Genomic DNA, 26362 nt, shown 5'->3' on the forward strand with positions numbered 1-26362 from the left:
CCTGTCTTTTGTAAATAAGGGCACCAAATTTTCAAAAATGTTTCATATTTATCTCTTAAATTATAAGTAATTTTTTTCTAATGGAATACAGCCATAGATTTCTTTCTTCCAACAATCTATACTTAAATATGTATCTGATTTCCAAGTAACTGCAATAGCCTTTTTGGCTACTGCCAGTGCAATTTTTATGAATTCTTTCTGATATTTATTTAGTTTGAGTTTCGGTTTTATTTTAATTCAAAAAGGAAATATTAAAAAATTTATATCTTGTATGTATAATTTGATTCAAAAACAGGCAATTAAACAAGGAGTCCATAAGTCAAGACAAAAATGGGAAAGTGATTTGAATATTAAAATTGAAGAAACAAATTGGTCAAGACTATGTCTTGATAGTATGACAAATACAATAAATGTTCGGTTAAGATTAGTGCAATATAACTTTCTACATCAATTATATATTACACCACAAAAAAATAAATAAATTAAATCCAAGTTTATCTGATCAGTGTTTCCGATGTAACCAAGAAACTGGTACATTTTTACATTCTACATGGTCTTGTTCTAAAATTCAACCTTTTTGGACAAATTTAAGACTTTTACTGGAACAAATTACGGGAATACAACTTCCTCATAATCCAATATTACTTTTACCAGTATCTTCTTTTGATGAACTCGAGGATCCTGGCAATCCCTGGGTGAGGGGTCATTCTCGACGTACCTGTGACCCCTGATGCAACCTTGGGGGAACAGGTGACCCGGATATGCTACTTGCAAACAAGTGCATCGATTCCCCAACAAATTGGTGCTATCATCCTGGCCTGGGGCAAAATGGTGGCAGGCTGCTCCTCTCTTCCAGGTGTTGTTGTTCCATCTGGTTTCTGGCTTTTTGACCCCAGTGAGAAGGTCAGGATGAAATTAAAGCAGTTAAAGGAAAGAGAACTCCTGGCCTGCCTGGAGGTCAGTCTCTTGACCTCCTGTTTATACGCCAGGTTCTTGCGGTCTGTCCATACAATAACAGGGTTCTTGGCCCCCTCAATATTCTTCCAGAGCCAACCTGACTGCAAGCAGTTCTCTGTATTGATGTTATAGTTCATCTCGGTTGGGGATAGCTGCCTGGAGAAGAACGCACATGGGTCTGAAGGCGCTTGTTGAGACAACACTGCACCCACTCCAATGTCCGAGGCGTCCACCTCCACGATGAAGGGAATGTCCGTGTTAGGAGAAACCAAAACAGAGGCTGTTGTGAACCGTTGTTTGAGCTCTGTGAAAGTGGCCTCTGCCTTGGCTGTCCAAAGAAAAGGGCCTGTAGACTTCTTAGTTAGAGCTGCCAGCTCTAGTAAAAGTTGGTCAACCCCAGGGAATTGTTTCACGTTGGGTGGTTGTGGCCAATCTCTGACTGCCTAAGCCTTGGTGGTGACCTAGAAGCCTCTTTAAAATGTCCCTGATGTGAGCAATGTGTTCTCCCGTGGACTTCCAGCAGATCAGGATATCATACAGGTAGACAAAGGCATGCTTACGAAGAACATCCTCAAACACGTCATTTATAAAGACCTAGAAAGCTGCTGGTTCATTCACAAGGCTAAAGGGCATGACCAAGGTACCCATAGTGCCCTGTCGGTGTGTTGAATGCCGTCTTCCACTCACCACCCTCCTTTATGTGAACCAGGTTGTAGGCACTCCGCAAGTCTAGTTTTGTGAATACTATTAATCCTTGGGGAACCTCAGAGACAGTATTCATGTGTGGAAGAGGGTAACAATTTTTGGCCATTATACAATTCAGCCCTCTATAATCAATGCATGGCCACAGCCTCCCAACCGTTTTCCGTACAAAGAAAAAGTCTACACAAGCTGCTGAGGTGGAGGGCCGAATGAATCCCATGGCAGGAGCCTCTCTTATATGCTCCTCCATTGCACTTCTCTCTAGGTTGGAGCTTGCGTATAATCAGCTTCATGGAGGACAAGTGCCAAGCAGTAGATCTATAGCACAGTAGTAAGGTCGGTGCAGTTGAAGAGCCGAGGCCTTTCCCTTGCTGAAGGCCTCTTCCAATTCCTTGTAGACAGAAGGGATTTTGACTGGTTTGGGTGTTGCAATAACCTACAAACCCACCGCTGGGATGACTCCTGTTAGCACGGAAGATTTGACAGACCTTGGAGTCTACCCCATAGGTTCAGAAGACTCTTGCTTTGAAACAGTGGCCAAACCAAACTCCAAATCCTTGTCCGTGTCCTCAGCTGACGGCAATGAAACAGTACAAATGGCCCTTGTGCTCCCAGGACTAAGTTCCAAGGGTCTGCGTTTCCTTAGTTGGGACCTGGTAGCTGGATCCCTTTGGCTTAGCTGCTAGAGTTCCAGACCCCTTGGCTTGCTCTTGAACAAGAGATTCCTTCCCTCTAGTTCCAGCTTGCCCCTGACTAGACAGAGTCAGGACTCACACAGACCTGTTGGCCAGAACCAGCTTGTCTGCCCTTGGGGACAGGTCTGGGACTCCAGATGGGTTCAGGTTACCCAGAACCAAAGTCTGCCCCCTCATCGATCATTGGTCTTGGGAGAGTCTGGGGGTCAGAATACTGCACTGAAAACATACCCTATGGCAATGACTGGACCAAGCAATGATTATGCTGGGACAGCCAAAGTTGTTTGAGGATCGGGGTTAATGAAGAGGTGAATCAAAAAGATTCAAAGGTTTGATGATAAAGAAACTGATGTCCTCCACATAATCCTCTATCTTCATCTGTTTAACCAATGTCTGCTGCAGGATCTGCCCGGAGCCTAGCATGGGCCAGCTCAACTCCTGTAGCGGTATGTTGGGCCGACAGTGGTCCCTAAGTCCAGGAAATTTCCAGCTGCCCCAGAGCCTACCAAGCCATTCATTTCTTGCCATTCCCCCACCCCGCCAACCCAAGGAGAACTCCACCTTTAGTGTGATGCCAGAATCCATAGGATTGGGAGTGGTGGCTGCTCCTGTCACAGTTCACCCCACACTGGATGGTCTTAGCAGCTTCCTGAATATTCAGCCTGCAGGTGATCTGCCTCCCCACAGTAATAGCAGCAACCTTGACTCCAACACCGGGACATCTCATCGGCAGAGCGTCTTGTGTAACTGATCTGCACGGGCTCGAAGGAGGGCTGAGCAGAAGACGTATTGGTCATTGTCTGAGATTAGGGAGTGGAACTGCGATCTGTTGCGGCCAAGCTTGGGTTAGCCATCTTTGAACTCTTGCAGTAGTCCCTCTTATGCTCAGCAAGGTGGACGGACAGGTCGGTCAGAACCTCTAAGTCCTCTGCTGCCTTTTCCAAGGCCAGTTTGTCTCGGAGTCTGTGGCAGTATAGACTGGCTACAGCTTCCCTGTTCCAGCCACTCTCCTGGGCCAAAGTCTGAAACTCGATAGCGTAGTCAGCCACTGATTTGGGGATCACATGTCGGCTCAACGCACCACTGCAGGAGCACCGTGCCCTGACGCAGTTTCATCACAGTCCCAACTTGGCTTTCTCTGGCAGGATGATGCAACACCCACCTCATGGCAGCCATAAATTCCTCCGAATCTGAGCAAATCTCCGACCTTCGTTCCCAATGCACGGTGGTCCAGGCCAGGTCACTCCCAGTCAGGAGAGAGGTAGTGAGGGTCACCCTGCCACGGTTCGAAGGGAACTGGGATGGCTGGAGTTCGCGCACCAATGAGTATTGAGTGAGGAAGTTGCGGCAAGAACTTGGGTCACCACTGAATCTCTCCTGACTCTGTAGAGCGACTGACAGCCTCACCCGAGTCTGGCTTCCTTGTGAAAGTTGACAAACGTCTACCTGAAGGTCATGTTTCTCCAGGCTAATATCAGTGTAGAGTAGAGACTCTGAGTAGTGATGAGAGACCTGGGCAAGGATGGTTGGACCCAGATGCTGGAGTATCCAAGACTGGAATTGGGACACGATGCAAGACTAAAACAAGAACAGTACTCACCTAGAAGCTGCACAATAATCCAAGTAGAGCTGACGACTGAGCACGGAACCTCCTTAAATATTGAAACTCTGGCACCAATATGTGGCTGCCAATTAGCAGGACGGTCCTGAATCCATAAAGGGGCCGTGCCAGCTAGGCTTATTACAGAGAGTTAGAGTGTATAAACCGCAGAAGCTGGCGCAGTTGGGTGAGTATCACAACAGTTTCTATTGTGGTTATTATTCAATTATGGATTGCACGCCTGCAACAAAATCAGTCTCAGAGTTGTAAATGGTGGCATACGGTATACGTACTTTGATTTATGAATTTACTTTGAACTATCTTGCTTGCAGATAATCTTAATTATACCGGCAAAAGCACAAGGGAAGGGTTATGATAGCAAATGATTCCAAAGGACCAATTGTATCTGTGGTGAACTAGATATACCTGTCTGACTGCTCCTGTGGCTCCTCCCAAGACCCTGCTGACTGCCCCTGTGGCTCCTCCCACAGACCCCTGTATAAAGGCGACTGTGGCCTGCTGCTCTCCCTCATTTTCCCAGGATGTAGTTGTTCTTCAGTCAATAAAAGCCGATATCTCACTTCCTAAGTCTCGGCGTGAGTTATTGATGGTGCATCAATTTTATTGACTGAAAGTTACAACATGGAAACCGCTTTACACCCAGAACGCCTGGACTTGGACCCCCAAGACCCTGGAGCAGCTCTTGCCTTTGAACACTGGCTGGTGTGCTTCCAATCGTACTTAGAGGAGGTTCGTGCCACCGACTCGGCTGTCCGGCACAAATTTCTCCTCTCGAGGGTCGCCCCAAAAGTTTATTCGTTCATCAGGGACATATCCACCTACGAGGAGGCGCTTGCCGCCCTCAGAAGACAGTACCTGCGGCCAGTAAATCCAGTTTATGCACGGCACCGCTTGGCAACACGAAAACAGCGGCCTACGGAGTCGACTGCTGAATTTCTCCGAGAACTACAGGCACTCGCGCGGACTTGTGACTGCCAAGCGCTCACAGCGGAACAGCATAAGGAACTCTTGGTCCGAGACGCTTTTGTGACTGGGGTCCAGTCAGTGTGTATACGCCAGCGGCTGCTGGAAAAAGCTGATCTTACCTTACGCTCCGCGATAGAGACGGCCGATACGATAGAGGCTGCGCAGCTGTACGCCGAAGAGGTCCAGCCGCGCGATTTCCCGGTTCCGAGCGAATTTGCCAACGCCGCTGCCAGTCGCGGTATCTCAAACCCCACGAATTCGCCAGGTATGAAACTCTGTTACTTTTGTGGGCTTCAGAAACATTCCAGAAACAGCTGCCCGGCGCGCGAAGCGACTTCTTCCAGCTGTGGGAAGAAGGGCCATTTCGCCAAAGTATGTAAGTCTAAACTGCGCCCGGGGTCGAGCAGCGCTGCGTCTGAGACCTGGGGGCCGCCATTTTGCATGACCGGATGTGGACAACCATCTTTGCCGGCGTCACCAGGCCCCGCCCCCGACTCGCCATCTTGCATGCCCGGATGTGAGCGGCCAACTTTGCCGGCGTCACCAGGCCCCGCCCCCGACACGCCCCGTTCAACGCTGGCTTCCGTGACCCTCGACCAAAGCGCCCCACACCAGCTCGCAAGGTCGATGATGGACATCCTGGTGGAGGGGCGCAGGACTAGCTGCCTGTTTGACACGGGCAGCACTGAGAGTTTTATTGACCCGGCCACAGTGAAACGCTGTGGACTCGTGACACGGCCGGTACGTCAGAAGATCACCTTGGCTTCAGGGTCGCATTCCACAGACATCCGGGTGGGTTGTGTAGCGACATTGGTGGTGCAGGGCACAGAATATCGGAACTTTGCGTTCCTGGTCATGCCTCGGCTGTGCGCACCTGTGCTATTGGGGCTGGACTTCCAGAGCCACCTCGAAAGTGTGACTATGGCATATGACGGGCCCCACCCACCACTCACTGTCAGGAATCCTCAGTTTGGTGGGACTTCGCCATATACTCCGTTACCACACGCACATACACCCCGAACCCCACATCCCGCCCAGCACCATGCCGATAGCTGTGCTGCTGACACTATTTGCAACCTCTCCACCCTCAAGATCCCTCCCCCATCGCTGTTCACCAACCTGACCCCCGACTGTAAACCTGTGGCAACTAAAAGTAGGAGGTACAGTGCGGGGGACAGGGCCTTTATTCATTCAGAGGTGCAGCGGCTGCTCAGGGAGGGGATCATTGAGCCAAGCACAAGCCCATGGCGGTCCCAGGTGGTCGTTGTTCGGACTGGGCAGAAAAATAGGATGGTTGTGGACTACAGCCAGACCATCAATAGATTCACGCAGCTTGACGCGTACCCCTTACCCCGCATCGCGGATATGGTCAACCAGATAGCTCAGTACAAGGTGTACTCGACAATTGATCTGAAATCCGCTTATCACCAGCTCCCCATCCGCCCAGAGGACCGCCCCTACACCGCCTTCGAGGCGGGTGGCAGGCTCTATCACTTTCTGCGCGTCCCATTTGGTGTCACAAATGGGGTCTCAGTCTTCCAGAGGGAGATGGATCGGATGGTGGACCAGTACAAACTGACGGCCACATTTCCCTATCTAGATAACATCACCATCTGTGGTCGCGACTGGTCGGATCATGACGCCAACCTCCAACGATTTTTCCAAGTGGCCGATGCTTTGAACCTCACTTATAACAAGGACAAGTGTGTTTTCAGAACCACACGACTCGCTATCCTTGGGTATGTCGTGGAGAACGGGGTCATTGGCCCTGACCCCGACCGTATGCGCCCCCTGTTAGAACTCCCGCTTCCCACTACTCTCAAGGCTCTCCGGCGGTGCCTGGGTTTTTTTTCCTATTACGCCCAATGGGTTCCCCATTACGCAGACAAGGCCCGCCCCCTGGTCAAGTCTACCACCTTTCCCCTCTCTGCCGAGGCCCGCGCGGCCTTCAGCTGCATTAAAGGGGACATTGCCAAAGCAACGATGCATGCGGTGGACGAGACCATTCCCTTCCAAGTAGAGAGTGACGCCTCTGACGTCGCGCTGGCTGCTACCCTCAATCAGGAAGGCAGGCCAGTGGCGTTTTTTTCTCGTACCCTTCAAGGCTCTGAACTTCGGCACTCCACGGTGGAGAAAGAAGCCCAAGCCATAGTGGAAGCTATTCAGCACTGGAGGCACTATCTCGCCGGCAGAAGGTTCACCTTGCTGACCGACCAGCGCTCGGTTGCGTTCATGTTCAGCAACCAACAGCGGGGCAAAATCAAAAATGATAAAATTTTGCGATGGAGAATAGAACTCTCCACCTATACTTACGATATCCTGTACCGGCCTGGCAGGATCAATGAACCCTCTGATGCCCTATCCCGGGGACCGTGTGCTAGTGCCCAGCTCGACCAGCTGTATGCCCTTCATGCCCAACTTTGCCACCCGGGGGTCACCCGGCTTTATCATTTCATTAAAGCCCGGAACCTGCCGTACTCCCTGGAGGACATCAGGACGATGACCAGGGACTGCCAGATCTGCGCTGAGTGCAAACCGCACTTCTACCGTCCTGACACTGCGCAGCTTGTCAAGGCCACCCGTCCTTTTGAGCGACTGAGTATTGACTTTAAGGGCCCCCTTCCCTCCACCGACCGCAATGTCTACTTTCTCAGTATTATTGACGAGTACTCGCGATTCCCCTTTGCCGTTCCCTGCCCCGACACTGCTACCACGTCGGTCATAAAAGTCCTGCGCCAGCTTTTCACTCTGTTCGGATATCCCTGCTATGTCCACAGTGATAGAGGGTCCTCCTTTATGAGTGACGAGTTGCGCCGGTTCCTGCTTGCTAGGAGCATAGCTACTAGTCGCACCACGAGTTATAATCCCCGGGGGAATGGCCAGGTGGAGAGGGAGAATGCCACAGTGTGGAAGGCCATACTTTTAGCCCTTAAGTCACAAGGGTTGCCGGTCTCCCGATGGCAGGAGGTCCTCCCTGAGGCACTCCACTCTATCTGCTCCCTGTTGTGTACGTCCACTAATGCCACCCCTCACGAACGCTTATTCTCTTTTCCCAGGAAGTCTGTCAATAACTCACGCCGAGACTTAGGAAGTGAGATATCGGCTTTTATTGACTGAAGAACAACTACATCCTGGGAAAATGAGGGAGAGCAGCAGGCCACAGTCGCCTTTATACAGGGGTCTGTGGGAGGAGCCACAGGGGCAGTCAGCAGGGTCTTGGGAGGAGCCACAGGAGCAGTCAGACAGGTATATCTAGTTCACCACAGTATCAAAGCAAAAATTAGGAGTAAAAGTAGATCAGATAAAGCAATCACTGAGAACAGATGCAAACGACAAGGATTTAAAAACACAACAGATTTTGCAGATGCTGGAAATCCAGAGTCAACACACACAAAATACCAGAGGAACTCTGCAGGTCAGGCAGCATCTATGGAGAGGAATATACAATCGACGTTTAGAACCGAGACTCTTCATCAGGACTGAAAAGGAAGGGGGAAGAAGCCGGAGTAAGAAGGTGGGGGGAGGTGAAGGAGTACCAGCTAGAAGGTGTTAAGAGAAGCCAGGTTGGGGGGGGGGGGGGGGGGGGGAGGTGTAGGATGAAGTGACAAGCTGGGAGGTGATAGATAGAAGAGGCAAAGGGATGAAAAAGACTGAATCCTATTTTAAAATGTTTGCAGATGCTTCCTCAGCTGTGCAGGAAAATGAGGAGAGCAGGTGTGGAGTGTACGTGAAGCATGAGCACAGCAAGGACAGGTGTAACTTAAATTTACCAATGAACAAGAGTGTGCAAACAACAGAACTGGCAGTTGTAGCGCATGTGGTTAGAATGTTTCCTGCCTAGGTCAGTTATACATACGGAGAGTTTGATGTTACAAGCCTTACAAAATATTTGCCTTTGCGGGAAGCCAGAGGGCTTGTTTCAATTGATAATTCTGATTCTTATAGAATAGCCTCTCCCATCTGCCACATTAGTGCAATACATATCTGGAAAAGCAAAGGGGAAAAAATGCGGAGTCATACAGGTGAAAGCGCACTTGAAACTATTCAGTGAGTGAAGTAGAAAAGCTGATGAGCAAGCAAAGCAAGGAAAGGATAGGGATGGCAGCTGCTGACTGAGGAACAGAGGGCAGAAGGAGCAACAGGTTGAGGTAATGAATTTAACAGTGCAGAAGAAAGACAAGGAATTGAAAGAAAAAAACTGATTGAAGAAATAGGCGTACAAAAGGCGAACATCCAGAGACATTTCCCGAGGCGTAAATGGCTAATACAAGGGTCATAAATTTAAGGTGTTTTGAGGAAACAAAAGGGGGGTGTCAGAGGTAGCTTTTTTACATGGAGAGTGGTGGGTGTATGCAATGCATTGCTGGGGGTGGTGGTAAAGGCAGATACATTAGGGACATTTAACAGACCCTTAGACAGGCACATGGATGAAAGAAAAATAGAGGGCAATGTGAGAAGGAAGGGTTAGATTGATCTTACAGTAGGTTAAAAGATTGGCACAACACTGCGGGCACTCTTCTATGTGCCACAGTAACAGAGAGACTACCATGATGTTATTAGAGCTCGGGGCATTCCGACGTTTGGAGATCAATTCCGGCTCCGCCTGTCAGGAATCTCTGGAATGTGTGTGCTGCAGTTTCCTCCCACAGTGCGAAGGTGTACCAGTTAGGTTACTTTGTCATTGTAAATTGTCCTGTCATTAGGGTTGTGGGGTTGCTGGGGCAGTGTGACTTGAAAGGCCGTAAGGGCCACCTCCATGGTGCATCACTAAAGAAAAAAAATAAAGTTCTAAGTATACAGGAGGCAACACAATCATCAACAATCTCCACCATCTGACCCATGCCATTTTTTTCACAGTTCGCATCAGGCAGAAACCCACACTACCAGGTTCATCTCTTAACCTACACAACCCTAATCACTACAGTTTAGCAACGCGATGACCACTTTGCCTCTACATATACCTTGTTTTCTTTTATTCTAATTCTGTTCTTTCTTGTAAAAATTGTGTTTATATTTTTCTTGTCAATGCTGCTTATATGATGCTGTGTGCCTCTGGTGCTGTTGTGAGCCATTGCACCTGTGCGTACATCACTTGTGCATGTGACAATAAACTCGACTTTCAGCACAAGGGAGGGCACATTAAATGTTGAGTAGTCTTGTGTGTGAAGGAAAATTTATGGTTTCAGTGTTGAGGACGAAACCAAACGATCCACAAGTTGCATACCCTGGGAAAGATAAAGAATGCTGCAAGAACGTGGAATGAATGGAATAATGTTCTTCACTGCAATGGGATTAACCGTGACTGGAGTCGTGTTTGGACTTGCTCCAGAACCATTACAGCTGACGAGTGCAACCGCAAAGCCGTGAACACTTGGAGAGCACCCTGTGATCAAAATAAAACTTTTCTCAGCAGTTTCAGCTAACTGAGGTTAACAAGGGGAAATGATACGTAGAAGTATAATTCCTATGTAATAAAGTTCTAAGGGTGACATTTTCAATTGTCCAAGAGGGGAGAATCAATAGTAGATTAGTTCTTCTCCAGGGATTGTCCCCTTGTCGTGGTGGAGAAGTTTGTGTGGTCCTGAGATCCTGAGAGCGATGCCGTCTGGAGCTATGCTCCTGGTAGGGTCACCCATTGGTGGTAATGTCGACGGTGAGGTCCCTGATAAAGAACAATCCAACCAAGACCTCAACGGTGGAACAGATGGACAAAGTTACTTCAAACTCAACGGCTGTGAAGGTGGATGAAGGCTGCAACAAACCCATCAGCCCCAATCATCGTGGTTTCCATGCCATTGGAATCAGTTGGTTGATTTGTGCAGTATCGTGTGCTTCTTGGAGTGCAATATCAAGTAGACGTTAAACAAATACACGCACAGGCATCTTCACTCTGTGGAAGCGGAATGAAGACCATCATCCTCGACCTCCAGGGATAGCCACGATGACAACAAGTAGGCTTACCAACTGAATGACCATTGGGTAACGGAGACACAAGGAGCAGAAATATGAGAAACAGCGCAGGTTGCACGACTGTCAGGTAATGATGGCCACAATAAGATTATGACCTGGTGGGATCATATTTGTGTGAATATCAAGTGGGATTCATGAGTTCTGCCTTTTCAGGCGATCTGTATCCTCTCTCCAAAGGATCTAGTCCAAGGTTACAGGCAGCATTACCTGTTACTAATGTCCTATCCTACACCATTCTGCTCACCCATGGTCTTATCTTCTCTCGCTCCTTCTGTCTCCACCTGAAGATTCTTGTCCATCTGTTCAAATCCTTTGATGGCCTCTCTCCTCTCTTTCTCTGTAACTCCTCCAGGTCTATAGAACTCTTGGAGATCTATTCTGATCTTGTGCTTCTCTTGTTATCTTTTTTTCAGCTTTCATGACTGTGTCTTCATCCTAGGCTGTGGATTTCCCCCTTAAGCACATCACCCCACTGCATATCACCCTGTACAGCCCACTCTTTTGGGTGAGTTAGCTTGGCATTCATTTTGTTATTATGCCTTTGTAAAGGGTTTTGTGATTTTTATTGACATTAAAGAGTCTATGTAGATGCAAGCTGTTGGTTATTCATTCCTTGTTTGATGGGTAACAAAACTGAAAATTGAATTAAATAGTGAAAATCTTTTGAATTTTCATGAAAACAATTTGAATTTCAAAGCCAGTTTTATTATACAACTGAATAAATTTAAACATTAGACACATGATTAAACAACATTTTATTTGAAGAAATATTTGGATGCTGTTTCCTCTTATATAAAACCAAGTTAATTACACGAATCATTGTTTTTAATGAGCCCATCCCATTACAGCCATCAATGTTTGGTGCATCATTCAAACACAGGATGATAGAGATCAAAAGGAAACTTCTGCTCCACCATAGATGTGTCAGCTCTTTGATAGTTACCATTTAGTGCCACTCCTTATACTCCATCCTCCATCCTTTCCTCTTGTGCCCTACATGCTCCATCATTAGTCGCCCACTGCATAGAGGGATAGTGGAGTTGTTATTCTACTAATGTGATTCTTAGTCTAACTAAAACAGGGCATGATGCTGCAGTGATCTGGCATATTTCAAGCTAAAGTTTATTTTTATTCAACAATACACATGTATAGAGCTAAACGAAACATCGTTTCTTTGGGGGCAAGGTGCAAGACACAGCACATAGTCACACACAGTACATATAATTACGATACACACAAGTAGTTACGATGCAGCACACATAGCTATGATAAACCATGATACAGCCAGGAATGAATATTAGCAAAAGTCCCTGAGTGGCCATAGCCTGAGAATTTATTTATTTAGAGATACAGCATGGAATAGGGCTTTCTGGCCCTTTGAGCCACTCTGCCCAGCTACCCTACCCCCTCCCCAACCCCCAGTTTATATCTAACCTAATCACAAGACAATTTACAATAACCAAATGACCCACTAACTGATATGTCGTCTTTGGACTTTGGGAGGAAACCAGAGCACTCGGAGAAAACCCATGCATTTCACGGGGAAGACGTACAAACTCCTTACAGAAGATGCTGGGATTGAACTCTCAATTCTGATGACCCGAGTTGTAATAGCATCATGCTAACCATAGCACTACCATGCCACCCAAATAGATGGTGCATGGGAGCGGGAGCCATGTTTCTGTATGAACAAGCACATAGCAGTTTCTCAATTCACACTGGGTAAGCTGCAGATGAAGGTAATCCTGTATGCATTCCAGTATGTGAACATCGGAGAGAAGCACTGACGAGAGAGCCAGCTTGCAGGGATTAGCCTTTTAACCTAGCATGGTTAACCTAACAGTGCTTCCAACAGCTCCTCCTCTGGGTGGCAGTAACAGATGATGCCATGTCAAAGTTGAGTTCATTAACATGTACACAATTACATACATGCATGGATGCAATGCAAAACTTACTCGCAGAAGCATCACAGGCGTGTAGCCTCATACAAGGAGCATTCACAAGAAAAAACTAATTATCCACATTTTTTACAAGGAAGACCAGAATCAGAACAAAGCAAAGTCCATTTTACCGCAGAGAGCTCGTGGAGATGCCACTTCCCTTCAACCGTTCGGTCCTGAACCGAACAAAATCCTAACCAAAGTCCATGATCAAAGTGGTCATAGTGTTACTAAACTGCAGTGATTAGGGTTTTGCCAGTTGGTTCAAGATCTGATGTGTGGGACCTCAGGGTTCGGTACCTCCTGCCTGATGGTGGCTGTGAGAAGATGCATGGTGGAAGGGTTAATGATGGATGTTGCCTTCTTCAAGCAGCACCTCCTGTAGATACCACTGAAGGAGGGTCACAATGTTCTTGTGATGCACTGGGCTGAGACCACTACTACCTGCACATTACAATTTCTGTGTCCCTCCAGGTGCTGTGTTCATTGTAACCATGGAACAAGATCACAGAGTACTCCCTGGAATACACCACCACCATTGATATGTGGACCAAGTATAACTATTGGGAATGGATCGCAAATGTAAGAATGCAATCACACAATGTGCATTGGAAGTGTTCTTCATCTTGTCAGTATTGAGCAAGTCCAGGTAGTCCCTCAGGTATCACTAAGCATGTTCTGACACCTCTTTCCACAATGATCTCTCATTTGCCATATTGTGAAGACTGCAGAGACACAACCATTGCTTCTTTTCTCTCTCCAATCCACCTTACTCCCCTTTTGTTTCTGTTCCTATGGTCCATTATTTGTACATATCACACATCCAGAAAATGTCAACACCTTGGTGACGTGGTCCCAGTGCTGTTTTAATAGTTCAAACGAAGATGAAAATCGGTGGTTTGCTGTGCAGCACAGCTTGTTGTACTTGAAAGGCCTCTATTCCCCTGTAGTTCCAATAAATGGCTATAAATAATAAATAAACAAACCTTAGCAGACCTGTGTGATTATTAACGTGGGGTGCAATGCTACTCCATATGGCAGATGTTGTTCTCTTCACACTTCCAATTGTTTCTTGTCAAGCTATTCCTCCAGCTCGTGGCCGCATCGAAGCACCACTGCCAATCCAGCTCAGTTTTGAAAAGTTGGCTTGATTCATGATGAAGTGTGGCCCAGGTGGGGTAGACGTCACTCTGTTCGTTCGAGAGCTGGGGTTGGATCAGCCTTCGTCTGGCATCTCGTCCACAGCCGTTCCAACATGGGTGGCCCTGAGTTGGCATCGCCTGTTGGAGGCTTTGAAGCACACAAGCCTCCACACAACGTCAACATATTGATCCAGGTCCTGAAGGGTGGGGAGCAATAAGGAAGGCAAGTGCAATGTTTGCATTCATTTAATGAGGACTAGAATATAAAAAGAAAGATGTAATGCTGAGGCTTCATAAGACATTGGTCAGACCGCACTTGAGCAGATTTGGGCCTTTTATCTAAGTAAAGATGCGCTGGTATAGCAGACAGTCCAGAGGAGGCTCACAAGCATGATACTGGGAATGAACGGGTTAAGCCATGAGCAGTGATTGATGGCTCTGGGCCTGTACTCACTAGAGTTTAGGAGAAGGAGGGGGAGTATCATTAAAATTTATCAAATATTGTAAGGCCTAGATAGAGTGGAGGTGTAGAGGTTGTTTTCTATAATGTGAGAGTCTAGGACCAGAGGGCACAGTCTCAGAATAGAAGGGGACATCCCTTTAGAACAGAGATGAGGAGGAACTTTTAGCCAGAGGGTGGTAAATCTGAGGAATTCATTGCCACAGATGTTTGTGGAGGCCAAGTCATTGGGCATATTTAAAGCGGAGGTTGATAAGTTCTTGATTAGTAAGGGCATGAAAGGTTGTAGGGAGAAGGCAGGAAAATGGGGTTGAGAGGGATAATTAATCAGCCATGTTGGAATGGTGCTGCCAAGTTGATGGGTTGAATGGCCTCATTCGGCTCCTATGTCTCATGGTCTTACTAAGGAATTTGTCAGGTGTCTTAGCTGCCCCTTCTACATTGAGTGGCACTTGGTGCTATCTCTTTGGCTCCTCAATGTGTCCCTAATAAAGTCAAATCAAATATTAGGCAGAATATATAGCCAATATCCAATGTTGTCTAAACTGCAACACTCTGTAGAGACCTGGCAAATCCTCTCTTTATAACTCCTCCCAGGAACATCGTGGTCTCGTCAGTTTCCATCACCAAAGTAAGAACTCAAGTTGTATAAGTTGCAACTTCCCACTGAACACTGTTTGGCAGAATCATCTTTTGTGAAAACTGTGCATAATTAAACAAAACAAGTGAGTTAATACAAAGAGAAGCAAAAGGCCATGCTAAAAAAAACATGCTTTCTAATTGTTTTCAAAAGAAATATTCCTAGTGAAATATAAACTAAAATCACAAGTACACCCTAGGGAGTTCTGTAAGTGCCAGTAACCAACTGTAGTTGCTTATCACAAAAAGCAGAGAATGCACTAATGCTCTTATCTACCAGGCACTGCAAGTGATGATATAAGTTTGGTTTTAGAACTACAAATGTCTAATAGAAGGGCCTGAGGAAATATTTGCAAATACACTTTGGTTCTGTAACAAACTCAAGGCACATGAAATTCAGCTAATGAATGGTTCCTATTAACACAAGAGATTTTGCAGATGTTGGAAATTTAGAGTGGCAAACGCAAATAAAAAGCTGGAGGAACTCTGCAGGCCAGGCAGCATCTGTGCAGTGGAATAAACAGTTGATGCTTTGGGCTGAGACTCTTCATCAGGACTGGAACGGAATGGGGAAGATGCCAGAATAAGAAAGTGTGGGATGGAAAGAGTACAAGCTATTTGGTGATCAGTGAAATCAGGGGAGGGGGAAGGTGGGTGGGTGTGGGAGGGGAGAAAAAGTGAGAAGTTGGGAGGTGATAGCTGGAAAAGGTAGAGGACTGAAGAAGAAGTAATCTGATAGGAGAGGAGTGAGAACCTGGGAGAAAGGGAAGGAGGAGAGGGCACTAGAGGGATAGAATAGGCAGCTAACGAGAAGAGAAGGGGCAATGGGGAGCTAGAATAGAGATTGTATAAAGAGGGAAGGGGGACAGGGAAGAAACTACCAGGTTAGAGAAACCAAGGTTCATGCCATCATGTTGGAGGCTTCCCAGACAGAATATGAGGTATTGCTCCTCCAACCTGAGAGTGGCCTCACCGTAGCAGTAGAGAAGGCCATGTTAGAATGGGAAATGGGATTGGAATTAAAGTGTTCTGTCACCAGGAGATGGAGCAAAGGTGTTTCATAAAGCAGTCCCCCAAATCTACGTCAGATCTCCATGAAGATAATAGTGGATACTCAACCAAATATTAACAGAGATACTGGACTCCAAAGCAACAACAAATAAAATGTTGGAGGAACTCGGCAGGTCAGGCAGTATCCATGGAGGGAATGGCTGGTCAATGTCTTGCTGTGAGACCCTTCAACTGGATTGGTCTGACCTCATCCAGCAGTTAGGGTTAGCGTTAACTTGGTGCTTCAAAGTTTAATAGTGTGGATCCCAAATATTGGGTGTAAGGATGTCTTCAAAACTCAAAGTAAATTTATTACCAAAGTACATATAAGTTACCACGTACAACCATGAGATTCATTTTCTTGTGGGATACTCAGTAAATCCTAATAGAATAATAACCATATTAGAATCAATGAAAGACTGCACCAACTGGCTGTTCATCCAGTATGCAAAAGACAACACATTGTGCAAATTCAGTAAGAAAGAAATAATAATAATAAATAAATAAGCAATAAATATTGAGAACGTGACATAAAGAATCCTTAAAAGTGAGTCCGTAAGTTGTGGGAACATTTCGGTTACGGGGCAAGTGAAGTTGAGTGAAGTTATCCCCATTGGTTCAAGAGCTGGTCGGTTGAGGGATAATAACTATTCTTGAACCTGCTGGTGTGAGTCCTGAAGTTCCTATGATTGCAGCGGCGAGAAGAGAGCATGACCTGGTGAAAAGATAAAGGGCTGAGGAAGAAGGAATCTGATAGGAGAGGAGAGAGGACAAAGGAAGAAAGTGCAAGTGCAAGGTACCAACGACACGGGCAACAAGATACAACTCAGTCAAGACATACTGGTGACACAAGATACTGCACATGTTGGAATCTGGGAAAAGAGTACAGTCCTAATGCAGCGTATCAATGTTAAAAGTTAATTCCTTTCCTCCCACAGATGCTACCTGGCTTGCTGGGTTCTTTGAGCAGATTGTTTGTGACTTGGCTTCATATTCTTGTTTTAGTTTCAGGGCATGTTAGCCTGTCATTTGATCATGATTAGAGAAAATGCAATCCTGATGAAGGGTCTCGGCCAGAAATGTTGTCGGCTTACTGCCCTCCATTGATGCTGCCTGACTTGCTGTGTTCCTCCAGCATTTTGTGTGTGTTACTCTGGGGAAAAATGCAACTATCTGTCGAATGTGAACCTATCTTCGCACAACACACACACACACACACACACACACACACACACACACACACACACACACACACACACACACACACACACACACACACACACACACACACACACACACAATTATTTCTCTTTCTCATCTGAGGTGCATGCTTTGCCTCCATCAATGCTCTGGCAAATGCTCTGTTAGTTCAGCAGGGTGCAGGGTTCAGGTAATTTACGATGACAGATACCATGCTGGCAAAACAACAAAAAACAGGTTTTTCTTGAGAACCCACATACCTGATGTCAGAAGTCCAATATGATAAAAATAACAAAACAGAAAGTGTTGGACACACCCAGCAGAATAGACAGTATCTAGTTAATAACCATCAGAAATGCAGGAGATAATATATGGTTCTCGTTAAATTAAATAAATGCTTGTAATAGTGCCTTGCAGTAACTGCTTTTGGCAGTCTAGGTTTCAAAGCTATTTAGGAGGGACAGGCCCGGTAAACCATGAGCTTTCTGCAAGTCTGAGACCTTGCTCCTTTATTGCGAGCTTCTATTCCTCAGTCATCTGAAGACCCTGCTCAAGGTAGTGTTACGAATGTGCCACAATTCTGAGGGGCCGAAGGGTACAAAGTAGCCCCCTCCTTTTTGAGAATCGCAAGATCGCTATTAATTCAGGTCTGGGACCCAGGAAATGAGAGAGAGACATCCAGAATACACAGGTTTTGGAATGTGTCCTGGCCTCAGCAAGACAAAGCCACAGATAACGGCCATTGTCTCTTGGAGACGGAATTGTGTATTGAGTACTGTACTATTCATTGAAGCCCCTCAGGGGGATGACCAGAGTGGGCTGGTTGAGGGATTGCATCATCCCAACCTGATTGACATCTGAGACCCTGTGAGTAAGGATAAAAGAGGGTCTGGGGAACAACCCCTTTAGACGCACCAGGAGAAACGCTAGAAATCCCATGACAGTGTTTAATAGCGACAGCCGCTGGGGCTCGCGTGCGTCCTTTTCCTTTTGCCTAGGAACTGGCGGGCTTACCACGGAAGAACGGCTTAGCTAAAGAAGAGGCCACACCAACGAAATTTCGAAGGATCAACATCATAAAAAGGAAAAGCTGGCAAGTTTCTAAAATCTCTCTCTTGACTCCAACCAAAGGCTGAAGCCTACATGAACTGAGTGACTTTTATATTTCCATCGGACAATACATTATCCCCTAGACAACGATAGAGCTTATTTCTTATTGATTATTAGTATACCCGCACTTTAGATTTAGTATTGACAACGTATATTATCTGTATGTTTGCATTGATATTATTTTTGTGTATTTTTACTAATAAATACTGTTAAAAATAGTACCATCAGACTTCAACGGACCTCTCTATCTTTGCTGGTAAGTGACCCAGTTACGGGGTTCGTAACAAAGTGGGGATCTCGTCTCGAGATTTGATACCAAATTGGAGGGCCAGTGAATTGGGCTTGTAAGTCCAAATTTGGATCTGGTTGCACGGGTAGCCAGACGGGAAACCAGCAAAGATGGATGTGGATGAATTTATAGAAAACCCGACTCTGGAGGCGCTAGAGGCTGCCACCAAGTCGGAATTGATAAACATTGTGAAAGGACTAAACCTCACAGAGGTGAGGTTGTCGATGAAAAAGCAGGAGGTGCGGGGGGCCATAACTCAGTATTATATTGTGAAGAATGTGTTTTCTGCCGAGGTATTAGAAAATATCCCTGAAAAGGCACCAGCTAGTGGGACGGCTCAGTTAGAGTTGGAGAAATTAAGGTTGGAACATGAAATTAAGTTAAAGCAGCTGGAAGCAGCTGAAAAGGAAAAAGAGCAGGAAAGAGCTGAGAAACAAAGAGAGCATGAAATTCAGTTAAAACAGCTGGAAGCAGCTGAAGAAGAGAGGGAGAGAGCCGAGAAAGAGAGAGAGTATGAGGAGAAAGAGAAACAGAGGCAACATGACTTGGATATGGAGAAGTTAAGGCAAGAGCGAAGAGTTCAAGGGTCAGACCGAGAGGAGCGGTTTAATGTTAGTCGGGAGTTTAGGTTAGTACCTCCGTTCGAGGAAACGGATGTTGATAGTTATTTCTTGCATTTTGAAAAGGTGGCAGTGAATCAGAAGTGGCCCAAAGAGCAGTGGGTGGCGTTGTTACAAAGTGTGTTAAAAGGGAAGGCACAACGGGCATATGCGGCGTTGTCCATGGAGGAGGAAGAGTCGGAGAATTATGAGAAAGTAAAGGAAGCCATTCTTCGGACCTACGAATTGGTACCTGAAGCCTATAGACAAAAGTTCAGAAATTTAAAGAAAGGGTGGAATAAGGGTGTGCTCTTGGATCGCTGGTGTGCAGCAGAAATAGTGGAAGAAGATTTTTGGCGTCTCAGGGAGTTAATTCTGATTGAGGAATTTAAAGGTTGTGTTTCGGATGATATCCAGATGTATTTGAATGAGAAGCTGAATAAGTCCATCTCCGAATTTGCTAGGTTCTCAGATGAATATGCCCTAACCCACAAGACAAAGTTTTCCTCGAATAAAAGTTACCAGAGAGACCGTGGGAACGGTAGAGAAAGCCCGCTGGCTGAGGCAGAGGTCCCGCCGGGAGCCAGTGGTAAGATTGAGGAGGAGAGGCAAGACGGCAGGAGAGGTCCTGGCTTGACCTGTTTTAATTGTGGAAAGGTGGGACATATTGCATCTAGGTGCCTTGCTCCGAAGAAGGAGACAGGAAAATGGCAAGCAGCAGTCCCTATAGGATGTGCTGTGGTGATCAGTAAATCGACGAGAGAGCCCCAGGTAGACAGAGTACGAGAAGAGTCTGAGAAATGTTTTTCAAAAGGAACCGTGTCTGTGAGAGAGGGAGACACACCAGTTCCAGTGCGGATCTGGAGAGACACGGGAGCTGAACTGTCATTGATTAGCAGTAAGGTACTGGATTTTGGTCACAAGATGGGAATGGTAGCTTTGAGAAGAATAGGAAAAGGGACAGAAGCGGTGCCCTTGCATAGGATCATTATAAATTGTGATCTGGTATCTGGACCAGTTGAAATAGGGGTGCGATCAGAATTCCCGAGAACTGACGTGGACGTCCTTCTTGGTAACGATTTAGCCGGTGGTAAGGTTTGGTCAGCAATGAAGCTGACGAGCCAGCCTGTGAGTGTTGTGGTCCTGCCCCTAGATTCCAAGATCTATCCCGCATGCGCGATCACTTGCAGCATGTCGAGAAAGGCAGCTGAGAAAGAGACCAGTTTAAATCCGGCCAGTATCGATTTGGCCAAGACGTTTTTACCGACCCTGTACCAAGAGGGTTTAGAGGGTGGTAAAGCGGAGAATAGTAAAGTGAAAGAGAGTAAGGGAGAGGAGGTAGAGCTGCCCTTAGCCGGGAGAAAATTTATAGAGGCACGAAGTAAAGATGAGAAACAGGTAAGGCTGTTAAAAGGTCTAGGGTTGGACACGGATGATCTGTCTGGTTTGGCAGAACTGTTTGAAGAAGTTGAAAATTCTAAAGGTGTTCCCGATAATGAAATGAGGGCAGTCCTAGATGAAAAGGATGCCATTACCTTGAAGAAGTCTGCTGGGTTGGCAGATGAGGTTGTTTCAGCCCGCGGGGTTGAGTTTACTCCGGAAGGGAGTTGCCCAGAGAGGAACTGGGAGGATCAGGGGAATTTAGAATTTGAAAAGGGTATGGGTATTGAAAGCCTGGAAGAGGCAAATGTCCCGTTTGTGTGTGTTCAAGATGTGGATGCACGTGGTACTGAACCTAGTAATGGAGCTCAGAAAAAGTCTGAGGTATTTGATTCAGTTGAAAAGGAATGCAGTCCTTGTGGGTCAGATGGACTTGGTTCAGTGAAGAAAGGGTTAACCTTGGTAATAGTGGGAAGTAAGAATTCCCAGTTGTTTGTGCTCGAAGGTGTGTTAAAAGTTAGTGAGGAGATAAAAGGTGGTGAGGTGAATATTATTATTGAAGGAAAAGGGAAAAGTGTAGTTCCTAAGTTGAATGAAGAGATTTTAAAGTCTGGATTGATGTCAGAAGCAGCAACCAGGCTACAGAGACAATGGCTTGGTAATGCAGTGCCTGCGAATCAATTACAGGTTGAGTTGGAATGTAAAGATGCCCCACACGCTATTGTTATTCAAGAATGTGGTGTGAAAAAGCAGAATTCGAAATGCTGTTTGAACAAAGAGGGATCGCTTGCAGATCTTAAATTGAGAACTAATAGCATGAAGGGTCCTGAAGAGAAAACTAGCAACTTGCTTAAAGAATTGTGTGGAAATTTGGAAAATGGTCTAAGTTTGGAACACATTGTTGATAAAATAACTCCCATGAAAGAAGCTCACCATGTGGGAGTTAACTGGAAAAGGGGCGAGGGTTGACAGGATGCCATTTTAACTAACAGGATCTGGTTTGAAGGGATTTCGACAAAGCATGTGAATAATAAAGACAACCCCATGGAATGATGATTTTTCAAACATGGTTTCCCCTTCATAAGTCTACAGTTGACTCTGTCCAATCCTGTTAGTATATTTAGATACGCTGGGGAAAAGGCCTTTCCAGACCACCCATAGAGGGTGTATATGTAGGGGAACGAAGGGTTTATATAAGGCATCAGTAGCTCAGAGGATCTACTCTGGGCCCAACATTTTGATGTAATCTTAATGAAGGCGTGTCAATGGCTGGACTTCATTAGGAGGTTGTTACTAAAGACTCTAGCTAATTTCTACAAGTGTACAGAGAAGAGCATTCTAACTGTTTGTATCTCTACTTTGTATGGAGGCTGCAATGCACAGGATTGCAAAAGGCCGCAGTGTATTGTAGACTCAGCCAGTCCCATCACTGCTTCACCATTCCCTGCTGTTGAAGCATCTACTACTGAGGACCATCACCACCTGAATCATGCCATCTTCTCATTAGACCATAAAACCATAAGAGTAGACTTAGGCTATTCAGCCCATCATCTGCTCTGCCATTCCATCATGGTTGATTTACTATCCTTCTCCACCCCTTCCTTCTGCCTTCTTCCCATAACATTTGATGCCGTCTAAAGAAGAACCCATCAAGCTCTGCTTTAAAAATACCCGATGTTATGGCCCCTACAGCTAACTGTGGCAATGAATTCCACAGATTCATTACCCTCTGTCCACAGAAATTCCTCCGCACATCCATTTTAAATGGACATCCCTCTATTCTGAGGCTGTGCCCTCTGTTCTTAGATTCCCCCACTACAGGAAACATCTTCTTCATATCCACTCTTTCTAGGCTTTTCAATATTCAATAGTTTTCAATGAGATACCTTTCATTCTTCTAAACTCCAGTGTCAACAGGCCCAGAGCTATCAAACACTCATACATTAAAACTTTCAATCCTGGAATCATTCTTGTGAACCTCGTCTGGACCTTCTCCAATGCCTGCACATCTTTTCTTAGATAAGTGGCCCCAAGCTGCTCACAATACTCCAAATGTGGTCTGACCAATGTCTTACGAAGCTTTAGAATTACATCCTTACTTACATATTCTAGTCCTCTCAAAATGAGTGGTAACATTGCATTTACCTTCCTCGCTCAATCTGCAAATTAACCTTCAAGGAATCCTGCACGAGTACTCTGAAGCCCCTTTGTGCCTCGGACTTTTGAATTTTCTTTCCATTTAGACAATAGCCGACGCTATTATATCTTCTACCAAAGTGCATCACCCAATACTGTATTCCATGTGCCAGTCCTTTGCCCATTCTCCTAAACTAAGTCCTTTTGCAGTTTCCCTGCTGCCTCATCACTACCTGGCCCTCCCACCTATCTTCGTATCATCTTACAAACTTGGCTATTAATCCATGAATTCCATCGTCCAAATCATTGACATATAACATGAAAGGAAGTGGTCCCAGCACCAACCCCTGCAGAACACCGCTAGTCATTTGCAGCCAACCATTATTATCATCAATGAAGAGAAGAGCAACCTGAATGCCACATTCAATGATTTAGAAACAGATTATTCCCCATCATTAAATTTCTGAATGATCCATTAACAACGATCACTACCTCATTATTCCTTATTTATGTCGTAATTTATAGTAATTTTGTATCTTTAGACTGTACTGCTGCAAAAAAATTCACATCATATAAGTCAGTAATAATAAAGGATTCTGATTCTAAACTAATGAGTAAGTAAGATGCCAAATCTTCTGGAATTTTGAATAATTGAATATTGGATTATCACAGGTTTAATGTATTTGTTGTATGGTGAGAAATTGGGTAGTTTTGAAGTTCAGCAGAATCTATGTGTGTTTGTACTCTTGTTGATGGCCAACATGCAGGGTCAGCAGGCAAATGAATGTTTGCCTTGATAATGAAAAAGTTTGATTACAGGAGGAAGAAACTCCTACAGAGTTATGGAGCCGGGAAACAGACCTTTCGGATCAAATGCTGACCAATGTGCCCATCTTTGCTGGTCCCATTTACTCCTGTTTGGTCCATATTCCTTTAAGTCTTTCCTATCCAAGCACCTGCCCAATTTCCTTCTAAATGTTGTTAACGTATCTGCCTCCACCATGTCATCTAGCAGTACATTTCCATATACAGATCACTCTGGGTGAAAAGATGTCCCTCAGGTTCCTATTAAACCTCTCCCTTCTCAGCTTAAATCTATGTCCTCTGCTTCTTGAGTCCCCAGCCCTGGGAAAAACACTTTGTACATTCATGCTCTCTATGCACCTCATGACTTTACACACGTCAATAAGATCACCGCTATTTCTCCACCATTTCAATGAGTAAAGCCCCAACCTGCTCAGCTTCTCTCCATGGTTCAATTCCTCGAGGCCCAGCAACATTTTTGTAAATCTTCTCTGCATTCTTTCCAGCTTGGTGGCATTATTGTTACAGCAGAGTGAACAAATCTGAAAACAGTGTTCCAAAGGTGACCTCAACAACACCTCCATGCGTTGAGGCTTTACGCTAACACTCCACACCCCACCCCCACACTGACACAGTCACTGTCCTACTCTGCTCTCATTTACCCTGCTGCTACCTAGAGGAATTCCTACTGCCAAGGGTCACCTCGTCACATTATCATTTCGAAGTTCAAAGTAAATTTATTATCAAAGGATTTATATGTCACCATATACTACTCAGAGACCATAAGATATAGGAACAGAATTGGGCCATTTGGCTCAATGAGTCTGCTCTGCCATTTCATCATGGCTGCTTCATTTCCCTCTCAGCCCGATCTCCTGCCTTTTCCCCATATACCTTATCCCCTAACTAATCAAGTATCTATCAACCTGGAGATCTGGAGGCTGAGCGGAGTGATGATGGTGCTAAATGGCGACTCCTTTGCTTGCATCTTCGGAAACAGCTCTACTTCCATCTTTAATATCTTTATTGTTTTTTCCTTTTAGGGTTCTTTTGAAGACCCTGACCTGGAGTTACACACTGACTACGGTTCTTTGCGAGAATGGGACCGCTCTCAGGGTGACATAACTGGCTGTTGTTAGGCACGCCAAGGAGTTGGTCTAAGAGTCTGGCTCGGATTTGGAGGCCTAGGATCTCGGGGTTCTGAAGATGGGAGGATCGAAGGCCGGCGTCACGGCAGGAGACCCGTGTGTCGTCAGGAGGGAGTCAGAATATCAATGGCTGTGAGCCCAGACCTTTGGGCACAGAGCTCGAAAAAAGTGATGTAACGGACTTTTACCATCATAAACCATTGAGTTGTTTGTTATGTCTCCCCGCTCGCTGTGAAAATGAAGGCACTTCCTTCTCCCTTATTAGGAAAAGAGAGTCTGTGATATGTCAAATACCAGGTGAAACGCAAAGTCTTTGGGGTAACTGCAAGTCTGTGTCTTTGCTGTTGCTTTGCTCACGCTTGAGTGCCCGGTGGCGGGTGCTGATGCTTTTTTTTGCCGGTGGGGGGAGGGGGATTGTTGCTTGCTGCCATTTATTCTTTAGGGCACTCCTCTCTTTTCGTGAATGGTTGTGAAGAAAAAGCATTTCAGAATGTATATTGTATACATTTCTCTGACTTTAAATGTACCTTTGAAACCTTTGAACCACTGGCTTAAATATACCCGATGACTTGGCCTCCATGAGGTTCCCCCTCATTCTTCTGAACTCAGGTGAATACAGGCGCAGAGCCATTACACATTCCTCATATAACAAGTCTTTTAATCGTGGAATCATTTTTGTGAACCTCCTTTGAACCCTCTCCAATGTCAGCAGATCCTTTCTTAGATAAGGGGCCCAAAACTGCTCACAATACTCCAAGTGAGCCTCACCAGCATCTTATAAAGCCCAAACATTCCACCCTTGCTTTCACATTCTAATCTTCTCAAAATGAATGCTAACATTGCATTTGCCTTCCTCACCACCGACTCAAACTGCAAGTGAACCTTTAGGGAATCCTGTAAAAGGACTCCCAAGCCCCTTTGTACCTCAGATTTTTGAATTTTCTCTCCATTTAGAAAATAGTCTATGCTTTTATTTCTTCTGCCAAAGTACATGACCAAACACTTCCCAACACAGTATTCCATCTGCCACTTCTTTGCCCATTCTCCTAATCTGTGTAAGTCCTTCTGTAGCCTCTCTGCTTCCTCAACACTACCCGCCCCTTCACCTATCTTCGTATCACACACAAACTTGGAAAAAAGCAATCAATTCCAAATTATAGACGTAAAGCATTAAAAGAAGTGGTACCAACACAGACCCCTATGGAACACTACTAGTCATTGGCAGCCAACTGGAAAAGGCTCCCTTTATTCCCATTCTTTGCCTCCTGCCAATCAGCCAATGCTCGTACCTTTCCTGTAATACCATGGGCTTTTAACTTGTTAAGCAACCTCATGTGTGGCACATTGTCAAAGGCCTTTTGAAAATGCAACTGCACAACATCCATTGATTCTCCTTTGTCTATCGTGCTTGTTATTTCTTTGAAGAATTCCAACAGCTTAGTCAAGCAAGATTTTCCCTTAAGGAAACCTTAATGACTTCAACCTATTTTGTCATGTGCTTCCAAGTACCCTAAAACCATATCCTTAACAATCAACTCCAACAGCTTCCCAAAA

The sequence above is a fragment of the Hemitrygon akajei genome, chromosome 16, assembly GCF_048418815.1.
Source record: "Hemitrygon akajei chromosome 16, sHemAka1.3, whole genome shotgun sequence".
Classification (NCBI taxonomy): domain Eukaryota; kingdom Metazoa; phylum Chordata; class Chondrichthyes; order Myliobatiformes; family Dasyatidae; genus Hemitrygon; species Hemitrygon akajei.